At 39.6% G+C, this 11,917-nt stretch overlaps 1 long non-coding RNA gene across 1 annotated transcript; it reads right to left on the reverse strand.

Moving 5' to 3' along the window:
- Positions 1–346: 346 nt before the first annotated feature.
- On the reverse strand, positions 347–939 carry LOC147138319 (uncharacterized). The gene is made up of 2 exons (XR_015089028.1): positions 700–939; positions 347–588 (listed from the first exon to the last, which is right to left on the reverse strand). It is a non-coding gene; the product is annotated as an uncharacterized LOC147138319 (long non-coding RNA).
- Between the last annotated feature and the right edge of the window lie 10,978 nt (positions 940–11,917).

The raw sequence follows: 11,917 nt of genomic DNA on the forward strand, positions 1-11,917 counted from the left end.
ATCAAATGCTACCAACAAGAAGTGCAGCACTTAGTCAAGTGCAAAAAACCAAGGCGGAAAATTTGGGATCTGCATCAGAACCATCATAGTGTGGATGTGCATTAAATGGATTATTTGCTTGTACTTTGGTTGGTTCGTTTTATTCATTAATTGTTGATTCATTGTAAAAAAAAAAAAAACATTGAGCTATTGCAAGCAATTTTGGTTACCAATCCTCCCCTTTAAAATAAATGTAATGATATTGGAACAGTTTTTACTAGTGTGATGAGGGTGGTGGTAACACCAACTGGGCAATACCTCCTAGTTCGGACGACGAGTGAGAGCAGCACTTGACAACACACGTAGGTAGTTCACAACACAATCTTTATTGGCTGGCCATAGCAATTTTGACCAGCCACTTAAAATCATAAATAGAATTAAACCAATAAAACACGCTCTAAAACACTCGCATGCAATAGTCTCTAAAATATGGGTTGGGGGCGATTGGCGTCCTCCGAACGCGCTTTGTCTCCAGGTTGAACACAGCAAACTCTAGGTCCTTCGCCACCGTCCTGCGTGGGTGTCACGCCGTCAGCATCCCAGCCTTGGCTGTCCAGAGATGAGAAGGGAACTGGCGAGCCATCTCTTTGCACGAGCACACTTTCTGTCTTGATTTCTCACGGCACCAACTTGTAGTTGCTGTCGCGTGTGGGGACTCACAGATTTGTGGCAGAAGCTCCAGCTTCTGACGCCCGTGTTCACCAGCCTCCGACACACGATACTTCCTCAGTCGTTGGTGCAACACCGTCTACGTCGGGGTCTCCAGCAGCAACAAACAGAACCCCCCTCACCCTACGACTTGCCGTCCTTTTAAAGGGAAGTGAGTGGTGTCTCCAATTACCCAATTGGGTACAGCTGCTCCAGTTATCTAATTAAGCCTGCTAAAAAAACAAGATTGCCCACAACACTAATGGCAATCACATTGATAAAAACACACAATCAGTTGAACCAGTTCACTGGAGCAACACCCTTCTTACACTAGCCTATTTGTTGTGATATGTAACAGGCGATTCAACATTTATTTGGTTTTACAGTCATCACGGCCCTCCGAAGGAAACCATAACTATGATGTGATCCGCGACAAAAATGAGTTTGACACCCCTTAACTGTCACTTAAAGCACAACGTGTACTGTTCTTATTGTATGACGATGACAGGTTGACAGATTTTAATTTTAATTTCGCATTTGTCTGAAATTTAATTGAATCAGCATCCATGAATCAATTGTCCTGGAACTTTTAACTTTCACTGTACAAACAGTAACAGTGTTTATAGTATCTTGTACTAGGAAGCCCTTGGTGTCACAACTTAAGATAAAAAATTGGACCTGCCATAATTGATTATGTAAATTCGGGCCCTCAGATCAGATCAATGGAGACAAGATTGAGCGATGATCAATTGATTTGCAACTATAAACACACATGGCTTTAAATCATCATGCATGTGTCACAAGTGATAACAACTAAATTCTCCCGTTTGTTTTGATCAGTGGCCTGTATTATTTAGTATTTAGCAAGACATCAGCACTGAATGACAAAGACAAAGAATGTTATTCATTGTATCAAGAAATACTTTCTGTTTAAAGTGTGTGATAATACTGCTATTAGCATGGCCATTAGAGTGAGAAATGTTTGATGGGATGCATTCTGCACATTAACCTGTTGACACGCACCAACCCGAATATACAAAGCGCTTTCCCCACATGGGCATGTCGAAGAGGCGCTTTACAAAGATGGAAGTCACACGTCATTACTGTCGAATTTGCATTCCTGACACCATCTGACAACACCAATTTACTATGCTATTAAGTAAGTACACTGCATATTCAGCTGGACTGTGCAGCTGAGATCAGAGTCACAGAAATTTTGATGCAATCTATTACTCAATGTTCAGAATAAAATTGAAATAAATGCAGTGTTTTCCCTTTCTCTCAAACAACGGCTGTTATGTAGTGAAGATTCTACATTCTTCAAGGTATCATAATTAATGGATGCTGTAAAACCAATCCATTTCATCACTCAGCAGCCACAATATACAAATCTATCCAGAATGACTAATCGGATGCTGTGTTCATTTCAAGCTTCATGGTTAGCTCAATATAATATATATTTTAAGACAAGACCCAACAAGGTGGCAGTGATAATTAATCCTCTTGATTAGAAGCAGAATTATGTATCTGGGCCAAAACGTTGAGCTCTTAACTTAGGTACACACAAAATGTATCCCAAATGGCAATCCCAACTTTGTGAAGTAAGATGGCCACAAACAAACAAATGTAGTGATCTGCAATATTGGTGGACCAGACAAACCACCAATCAATTTGTGTTAGCACATACTGCTAGTAGCATTACATTCATTGTTTCAACTTCTTTAATTTAAAGTTTTTGTCTGTTAATTTGTACAGTTTCCCTTTGTGTTTCTGAGTCATTTTTCCCACAGAAAAAAATACATTAAAACATTTTTTTTAGTTTCGTAGTGTGAAAATAATGCGTGCCCTTGATCTTGACCAATGATGAAGGTATAAAGTAAAAAGGAGATTCTTAACTGCCACACAAGTGTTGAAAAAATACAGTGACCACTTTAAAACAAAATGTATTCTGTGGGAGTGGAAAAAAAACCCTCCCTTAATTAATGCCATGTTCATCTTAACATGTTAGTACGAGGCGTAGCTGATGGTGTAGTGGTACACACACCTGAGTTGTGTGTGGGCAGCGTGGGATCGGTTCCCGCTCAGTGACGGTGTCTGTATGTGCCCTGCGACTGGCTGGCGACCAGTTCAGGGTGTGTCTGCCTTTCGCCCATTGTCAGCTGGGACAGGCTCCAGCACCTCCCCGCGACCCTGTACAATTAATCATATTATTTTTACGTAATATGCCAATGTCATCTTTTGCTAGATTAAACAACTAAGATTTGCCATAAAAAAATTCACCATCTACTGCATTTTGCCATTATTGTTTGTCACAAAAGAGCGTACAAGGTTAAGCTTATTTTTCAACAGTACTGTATGCAGTAATAATACTCTCTTTCGGGTAACCAACAGATTATTACAGGTTCAGGCTGAAGATTTAATAATATATAACAAAACCTCCGAAAGCATTGTGGGCTGGTGGTTTGCACATTCCACAGTTCTGTGATTCAAGGTTTGAATCTCCCTGTGCGTGTGTGGATTTTTACTGGATACTCCACGTTCCTTCTACATTCCAAAAGACTTGAAGATTCAATTGTCCGTAGGTGAATGTGAGCGTAAATGGTGTGGCCTAAGAGTGGATTTTCGCCCTAAATCAACTGGGATCGACTCCAGCTCACCCGTGACCCAAATGAGGAAGACTGGTATAGAAGATGGATAGATTGAAAACAAAACATGAACATGTTTCACTGTGAAGGAAATCATCAGCTGTGCAAGAATAAACAGCTGCAGAAGGTTTGTGTTTGGCCACAAGACAAAACAATTCATTCCGAGTGTCTTCCTCTGCTTCAACAATCAATCTAAAAATGAAGGACTACGATATTTGTCTTCATGGAGCCAATTTTCATCCCTGAGGAAGCTCAGGGTCCCAGCTCGCAATACTTGCCGTGAGACAGCGCAGCGGTGTGCCGAAATGGACCAATAATAACGTTTCCTTTATACGGATGGGAGTGCAGCAGCCCACACTGCTGCTTCTGCTCGGGTAACGTTTGATGTGCACCGAATAAGAACCCAGCAAAGGCATTCCTCTAACCATTGCAAGGTCCTCCTATAGAAGTACGCATGCAGTCAGATTCGGGCTATAAGAACATCACAAGTCGGTAAATCCAAGCATACCTTTTGATAGAATTCGTGACTGTGCACATTTACACTCAACAGCTCTTCACTGATTTACGCTCTCATTACAGAATTATTTAACACACACCACATTGTGATTCTATATTTTTTAAAACATAATTTGTGTTCAATTCAAACTCATGATCTCTTAAATTATATACACATTTAAAACAAAATTAAACCTATTTTGTCAATCAATTACACGCAACTCTATTTTGTCAAATATCCTTTTTTTATGTGTTACACTTAAGGTAACAATAGTGGGGAATGTTGTGGATGACAATAAAATGAATAAACAAATAAATAATTACACAAAGACAATGCCAAAATTTTAAAAAGAAGGAAAAAAGAGGAAAATTAACATCATGTGCGAGAAAGCGTTCTTTTTTTATTTATAAATGATATTCAGAATAATTAAAAAATATGTACAGCAATATAGAAAAAAACTATGCAATTGAAATAGCTTAATGAAAATTCTGACATCAATATTAAAACATATTGAAATAAAATAAATATACATTACAAATAATTATAATGCTTGGGAGTTACGTAGATATAATATACTGTACTGTATATATATTGCACACATATAATTACAAATATATAAAATACAAATTAATAAATTACAAATACAAGTAAAAAAAGACTGCATAATAATTCGTCTTTTTTTTTTTTTTAATTGAAGCTACCGCTACGCTCGTTACCAAGAGTTTCAGTACATTGATTTAGTGTAATATTGTATATTTGATGCAGGCATGTCCAGCTGCCTCCCACACCTCATTCAAATGATCAGCTCATCAGCAAGCTCTGAAGAAGCCTGATAATGATCCTGATCATTTGAATCTGGTGTGTTGGAGTAGGCAGACATCTAAAACAGGCAGGACAGCAGCCCACGAGGACCGTGTTTGGACACCCCTGGTTTAATGTTACGAGAGTCCTGTACAAATGGTGTCCAATCAATTGTACTGTCCGTGACAAAAAATTATATCGTTACAAATCCAAATTAAATACTGTCCCCATCAGTTTATGCACAATTATGAGTTTAATGGAATAGACTGGAATAATCTTGTGGAGCAAAGAGAGTATGTGTTTCCCGGTGGCCTCTCCATGGCTTACTGTAACCATCTGTTTTCAGATGGGGACATGGATATTGGTGGCTTTGTGAACTCGACTGTGCAGTCAGCGGTTAAATATTCAAGTTTGTGCTTGGAGCTAATTTGTTTAAAGAGAGGCATGAGTTCCTCGGCGGTGCAGCAGGTCCATCTGTCCAGCTGGCAGGTAATGTCTGGGAAAGAGCACTAATCGCCACAGCATTCACACTGCTTACAGTCACCATTGATTATGATCATTCATGTGCAGTTTGTGTTTGCTAAACATACGAGCAAAGAATATACATCATGGGTAACTTCAACACCAAAGTAGACCACAAGAATATAGTTCAAAAGTATTTTGACAGCGATCGTCGATTTTTAGGATTCTGCCTATCACAAAAACTGATTTGAAATAAAACATTTGATGATTCACTTCCAGATTTAATTTAACTTAAGACTTGGATGGGAATCTTTGGTAGGCAAAGAGTGCTCCCTGGAGGTTCTTTCCAAACCTTTACTACACTGAAAAAAATGGAATGGTGAATTCCAAAAATCCTGATGTGTAGTCTACACAATCTACACAATCTGTCCGGATCCAGATTTTTTTATTTTGTGCAACAACCTGACGAAATATAAAAGACAGAGCTGGGCACTTGGCCCCTGTTTTGCTCCTCCGGCCGCGACCCTCCACCCTTGACCTGGGTACCCTTCCGGCCTCGACCCCCCCGTCCTTATTCATAAGAATTATGACCTTTGACCTTGACCTTTCATCTGTCCAAAGAATGGGATTCTCGAATAGAATATAAATTTTTTCATACATTTTCTGAAATAAAGCTTTGTGCAAACAGGATTGCATTTTATGAAAAATATTGTTAGACATATCTCTGGTTGTATTCAGACCTATAATAGATCTACAAAAAATTTGAGAGGGTCTCTGAGCACAAGCACAAAGTAAGTCATTTGAGAAGATCCAATCCATAGAAGCCAGAAATCAAATCATGTATTACTTTTTTCCATTCTGACTTGAAAGGCATGGGCAAACTCAAGCAATTAGCGTCCATTTGTTGGAGTATTGGCTCATTGGAATTCAGTTCAGTCTCAGGTCAGGAGCATGAGACCTTTTATTCAGCCACTGTAAGCTAAATAGAGAAACCGAAGCCAGGAAGTAGCAAGACCTATGGCTGTGTAATGAGGCAGGAAAAGACACTTTGGATTCTTGTGGTAGAGTCAGCAGAAAAAGATAAAACCTCTCCTTTTGTCAACAACAGCAAAAATGCAACATAAATGAATGCAGTGTATAAGGTGTAATTGTACAGTTGATTATTTATTTATTTATTTCCTCCTTTAAATACAATACTTACATGCGGTTGGTATTGATCTTGTGGTGTAGCTACAGTGACACGCTGAGATGTGATGAGAATGCTGCAGCAGTGGTTTGCTAATGGTGGAAGCCGATTGGCCTGCTCGCGTCTTAGTATAATTGGTTTATGATTTACGGAATCCTGTGACTCAATAACGCCGTTTAATGGAAAACGCAGCGCTCGGATCAGCACCGCGGTCAACTTTGATGTGCCAAAGCAGTTTTATTGCAACTTGAGTGCATAGTTTTGGGTTCGAGCCTTTATTGATTTACTGCGGCTGTTTCTCCATTAAATCCTAATTTGAAAAACCGCCACGTGTCCCTCTTGTTCTTTAGCAGCCTGCATTGTGTTTCGCATCTTCAAGGTCATTCCGAGCATCGTCAAGGCAAACAGTGTTGCTACGCAGGGCTCAAGTACAGCAACGTGCAAACATTGTCCAGTAACTGGTCAATTAGCAAGGCCTTGGGTGAGGAATTACGACAATGATGCTGATTTTACTCCATTAAATAGGTAAGCGCACACTCATTTCATTGTGATCTTGTATCCCGAGCTCAGTTAAAAATAAGGAATCCTTGTGAGCAAACAATGATGCATTTAGAGTGCTGCTGGGGGAAAAAAATGCTGAATTACTGGAACCTGTTTTGCAGATTAGATAAATCTCCTGGAGGATTTCCATAGAAACCGCAGCTCCGCAAGATTAGCCCAAGTGACGGGTCACCAAAGTCTGAAGTTGAGCCAGAGCCTGACTGATTGTGCTCCATGACTCCTCGCTCTGCGGAGCCATTAGATAGCAGCTTGTCAATCGGGTCCTTCCTTGGTTTTGATTCCCAGAAAAAGGTTGGGATCCATAAACACACACAGACAAGGTTGTAAACTAGTTTGATGACTTTATTGGGCCATCTGTTCAAAATTCTTCCATGACTGAGTGTGAGATGCAGACGTTTGACATTTATTTGGCTCATTTAGACCAAACGTTTGCAAAAATAATGCATCAGTGTATCAGTAAAAGGATGATTCACCCTTTAATACTGACCTTTCAACATTTTCCTACTGTTTATCAGAAGTTCATCTTATGGCAGACCAAATTTAGGAGTGATGTACCGTTTTTTTCTTTTTACTGTCTATTTTTTTTTTCAACTTTTTTTCAACTGGTTAGCACGTCCGCCTCAGTGCAGAGGTCGTGGGTTCGATCCCGGCTCCGGCCTCCCTGTGTGGAGTTTGCATGTTCTCCCCGTGCCTGCGTGGGGTTTCTCCGGGCACTCCGGTTTCCTCCCACATTCCAAAAACAGGCATGGTTGATTGAACACTCTAAATTGCCCCTAGGTGTGATTGTGAGTGCAGATGTTTGTTTGTCTATATGTGCCCTGCGATTGGCTGGCAACCGGTTCAGGGTGTCCCCCGCCTAATGCCCGATGACAGCTGGGATGGGCTCCAGCACGCCCGTGACCCTTGTGAGGAGAAGCGGTATAAGTAATGGATGGATGGATGGATGTTGCTACGGTTACTCAGTACATGAGTACTTTTTTCACCAAGTACTTTTTTACATTTACTCAAGTAATTATTTGGATGATTACTTTTTACTTCTACTTGAGTGATATTATTCTGAAGTAACAGTACTTTTACTTGAGTACAGTTTTTGGCTACTCTACCCACCGCTGATGGTAAGTTGATTGGGCACTCTAAATTGCCCCTAGGTGTGACTGTGAGTGTGTGTGTTTGTTTGACTCTGTGTGCCCTGCAATTGACTGGCAACCAGTTCAGGGTGTACCCCGCCTACTGCCCGAAGACTGCTGGGATAGGCTCTAGCAAGCCCGTGACCCTTGTGAAGTTAAGCGGATTGGATAATGGATGGCTGGATGGATGTTTTATATGTTGTCTTGGCCTGTTTTCGAGTCTGAACATAACGCAGGGCACAAAGCAGAAGTAAAGTTATCGTTTGTGTGTAGACTGAAAACAGAGGACCTGTGGATGCTCAGTGTTCGGTCAAGACAGTGTTGACTAATTCCAACATCGATTATATACTAGTCTTTACTAGTAATATTACAGCATGGCCTTGAAGTTCTGAGAATGTCTGATAGATTTGAATGTGACTTTCAGCAGTCATAACAAATCTATCAAAAAAACAGCCTTTTACCAGCTGGAAAATGAACATCAAACAGCTGCTGCTCATTCAGCTCAGAACAAAGAGATCAGAACATACTACTCCAGTTTTAAAGGCTGGATAGGTTCTAAACAATGCAAAATCTGACAATGAAGAACCCGCTGTTTCTTTAAAAAAATGGAATAAAAACAATTGCAAAAGACAACAATAGCAATCACAACACACACTCTGGTTCTTTATTTGACAGATTACAGACAACGAGAAGAGGGACAAGAAAGACATAATGAAAAACCACAATCGAAATAACATCTTCTGGTAATCCATAATTTTAGAGGCGACAGCCAGAGCCAAAGGAGAGTAACAACATCTGTCAATAAACAGAGATTAATCCGTAATCAAAGATGACTCATCTATACATAATGCAACTACCAACCACAATCATCATCATAACCATAATAAAAATAGTCTTCATGCTCATCATTAAAATCTCTTCTCTTCTACTCCCTGAGGTGGAAACATAATAGAAGATTTAAAATAATGTTTTTTTGTTGTTGTTGTTTTTTTTTTTTGCTTAGAGCTGCGCTAATGCATTAAATCAGCTTTGCTCGCCAACACTGAGTTATACAGCAATTTTCTGTGGCCTGTCACTTCCTGTTTGCACCGTCACAAATATCAGATTAGGCTTCTACAATTGAATTGAGGCAGACTGGTCCTTCACAGTATTCTTTGCTATTGTGCACGGGTTCATGAGAGAATATTAGATTTTGCTTTACACATTTCATAGTCTCAGTTCGCTGTCTGGGGAGAAAAGAAGCATTGCGTAAAAGAAGAATCATGGCTTGAACTGCAGCCAACATTGTACAAAGACAACAGGGAGTCTCCATGAGTGCAACATTAAGAAAACCCACATAATCTAATGAGACTGCTGTGATTGCCGTTTGCGGTAGTGCAGAACTGCACCTCATGAGTGAACACAAGTGTTACAAATATGGAACCACTATAGGCCCACAATATGAGGAATAACATCCCCTTAAGGGGAAGTCAACCCAAACTTATTTTTTTTAAGAATATCTTCTATGCAGTTCCACTAGTTGAAACAGGGCATTCTGATTAATGTTACGTTTATGGAATATAGTGAAATCCACCCATTTTTAGCCCTCACGGGGGCGACCATTTTGACTCCATAGACCCAACTGTTTGTATAGCATAAAAAAAATGTCAATATTCAGAATTTCTGTGCCAGCGTAAGTCTACTTTGCGCTACACTTTCCCTGAGAAACAAAATAGGGCCCTAATTGTTTTTGTTAAAGATACCTAAAGATGTTTTTCATTGATTTTGGTATTGCCCATTCTGTATCAAATTTTGGAAAGATGTTTATAATTTTATTTCTGGGGTGTATGTAACCACATCTCTTCTTTTGCTTTGAACACATGACTATCCACTTGTGACAAAAAGAAAATAATTTTTTGTGTATTGATGGCTGAAGGGCATATGATCAGTATACAGATGATTGTGTACTGATCAAAAAACACTTATTTGCATTTTTGAAAATGAAGTCAAAGAATATATTAGGACCATTACACACCCCACAAATGCAAAAGGCATTAAAACTTTGGATCCATGTGCTCTTCATTATGTATTTATGCAATAAATCATGTCTTATTGTCATTTATTGTAATTATGTCACCTCCATGACAATTGTGTTTAGAATAACTGTGTTCTCTGAATAAATGTTAATGACAACAAGTATAAATGTTCGCATTGGGTGGAGTTTTCTTTCTTTTTCCTGGATTAGCGCAAGTCGAAGTGGTCCTTTGCACCATTGTGGGAAAGACTCCCAGCACTTGGAGACTGCCTTCTACCCCCCAATTCCGTGTCCATGTGTGACGCATGAGTGGCAAGGGCATTAGTTCCACTCCAATTATGTGTGCAGCTCCAATGGTTGTAGCTGGTTGGCCATTAAACGAGTTTGCCCCAATGTGGTTGGACTGTAACAAGGAAAGGGTTCATAAATGAAGATAACCGCATCTTTGTTTGTCGTCACCAAAACAAACACATTCTTGTTCAGCACATGGTGTATGACCATTTTATTTCACTTCTGTTAACACAGTTTCTTTGATTTACTCTCACATTCAAATCCATGCATGTTAATTGAAGACTCTAAATTGCCCATAGGTGTAAACATGAATGTGATTGGTTGTTGTTATCTGCCCTATGATTGACTGGTGGCCAGTCCAGCATGTACCCAACCTTTGATCCTAAGCAGGATACATGGTCGAAAACAGATGCATGGAGGAATTCTGGCCAAGTTTAAACAGAACTGACAAAAAAAGGGATATTAAGAGACAAATTAAAAAAAAGTGGTGTAAAACTTTTAACGACCTATGGCAATCATCCATTTAAATTTGCAGGCAAGATGCAATTAGAGGACAGACTCTTTCCCTTGGGTCAGACATTAGTTTGTCATCTTTATTCAACTCACAAAATGTCCAAACTCCACACAGAGAGTTATGGCACATCCAGATGGATTTAAGAAGGGGCACTTACACCAAGGATACTGTGTAAGCTGAGATGGCGCCGGGCCATATTGTTCTATCATCCTCACAGACAGAAAATGCATTCTCATCCTTTGACTAGAAACATCCAGCTAATGGCTTCCGGTCACTCGGATTGTGCAATAAAGTGCCGCAGTGGGGAGTGCCACCTGTTTCGAAGCAGTATGATCCTGCCAAGACAATGTTCCTTTTGGAAATGTTTCCCCTGACTGGGCTAAACAGGTGAACAGAGGGGCACAATAAATTTGATCTTTCATTCATCAAAGCCCCTCTCACTCACTTTCTCACACAGATGACACGGAGCTCTTGCTTGAGTTCTCCTCACTTATCAGTAAGACATTGTGACTTTTTGAAGGTGGTACTAATGTGGATCTTTTTTTCAGTCCCCATTACTCGTCCCTTGACAGAGCTTGACTCTAGAAGTTAAAAGAACATGTTTTTAAATTTCATTAATTATACTGATTACTCTCCTTCATGGTGAAATTAAATTTATATTCTACAATATATTCTGCTTTGCACACCACACGCAGGCATTCAAGAGCTGTGAGAGATGTGATTCATCTCATTCACACTAACCCTTCAGCAGAATACTATATTTGTGGCTTTGTAATTTAATGTATGTAAGTAATGCAGTAAACTGATGGTAAAGGAATATATGTGATCAAATAATCATGTCTTTGTCTTTAAACATTTTGAACCTAATGTTTCAAGAAACAATTTCCATGCAAACTTGTTACAACAGGATCCTCAATATTTTGTATGAGGGGAACAGCAGGACAGTGTTACCCAGAGCTTTCATTCTACATTCTGTGCGCCTGTTCTCCTCTAGGAATAATCCGGCGCTCGGAATAAGCTAGAAAGATAACCTTTGCTGTTTTCAAGTGTTAACTACAGTAATGATGAAAATATGGAAACAGGATTTACCACAACGGAAAATATTTGCCACAACAGCGCCGCATAATAATATA

Source organism: Filicampus tigris, chromosome 12, assembly GCF_054856515.1.
Source record: "Filicampus tigris isolate MCC_2025a chromosome 12, RoL_Ftig_1.0, whole genome shotgun sequence".
In the NCBI taxonomy this organism is placed as follows: domain Eukaryota; kingdom Metazoa; phylum Chordata; class Actinopteri; order Syngnathiformes; family Syngnathidae; genus Filicampus; species Filicampus tigris.